This window comes from Arachis ipaensis, chromosome B10 (assembly GCF_000816755.2).
Source record: "Arachis ipaensis cultivar K30076 chromosome B10, Araip1.1, whole genome shotgun sequence".
NCBI classification, from domain to species: domain Eukaryota; kingdom Viridiplantae; phylum Streptophyta; class Magnoliopsida; order Fabales; family Fabaceae; genus Arachis; species Arachis ipaensis.
Window position 1 is genome coordinate 27,861,037 of NC_029794.2, and position 1,367 is coordinate 27,862,403.

A 1,367-nucleotide genomic window follows, 5' to 3' on the forward strand; every position below is an offset into this window, starting at 1 on the left:
TTGATGCATAAATCCACTTCCGGGGCCCACTTGGTGTGTGTTTGGGCTGAGCTTTAGCTTTCCACGTGCAGAGGCCATTTGTGGAGGTTAACGCCAGGTTTTGATCCATTTCTGGCATTCAACTCTAGTTTTGGATCTTAATCTGGCGCTGGACGCCAGATTTGGGCAGAAAGCTGGCGTTGAACGCCAGTTTACGCCGTCTATTATTGGCTAAAGTATGGACTATTATATATTACTGGAAAGCCCTGGATGTCTACTTTCCAACGCAATTAGAATCGCACCATTTCGAGTTCTGTAGCTCCAGAAAATTCACTTTGAGTGCAGGGAGGTCAGAATCCAACAGCATCAACAGTCCTTCTTCACATAGATAAGCACATAACATAGAAAATGAAAAACAGAAGAAATAAGAACAAGGAATGAATCCACCTTAGTGATGGTGGCGTTTCCTTCTTGAGGAACCAATGATGTCCTTGAGCTCTTCTATGTCTTTTCCTTGTCTTTGTTGCTCCTCCTTCATTGCTTTTAGATCTTCTCTGATTTCATGAAGGATGATGGAGTGCTCTTGATGTTCCACCCTTAGTTGCTTCCAATAATTGTGTGGAAGAAAATGTATCCCTTGAGGTATCTCAGGGATCTCTTGATTTGCAGTCAAATGTTCTACCACTGAGCTATAGACCCTTTTTGGAAGCTTTTGTCTTCCCTTTCCTCTTTCTAGAGGTTTCTCTGGCCTTAGGTGCCATCAATGGTTATGAAAAAAACAAAAAGCTATGCTTTTACCACACCAAACTTAGAATGTTGCTCGCCCTTGAGCAAAAGAAGAAAGAATAGAAGAATAAGAAGAAGATATGGAGGAGATGGATGGGAGTGTGTATTCGGCCATATGGGTGGGATTGGGTGGGAGAGAGATGTTGAATTTTGAAGGTAGTGGGTGTATGGATGTGAGTGGTAAATGGAAAACAGAAGGGATGATCATGAATGGAAAGAGAGATGATGAGGTAGGTGGGGATCCTGTGGGGTCCACAGATCCTGAGGTGTCAAGGCATTTACATCCCTGCACCAATTTAGGCATGTAAAATGCCCTTGCACACAACTCTGGGCGTTCAGTGCCAGGTTGGTGCCCATTTTGGGCGTTCAACGCCCATTTGTTGCCATTTCTGGCGTTGAACGCCAGAACCATGCTTGTTCTGGGTATTCAGCGCCAGAATGCTGCCCATTCTGGGCGTTCAGCGCCAGAACCATGCTCTGTTCTGGCGTTTGAACGCCAGACAGATGCTCCTCCAGGGTGGGATTTTTCTTCTGCTGTTTTTGATTCCGTTTTTTATTTTTTTGTTTATTTTGTGACTCCACATGATCATGAACCTATAAAG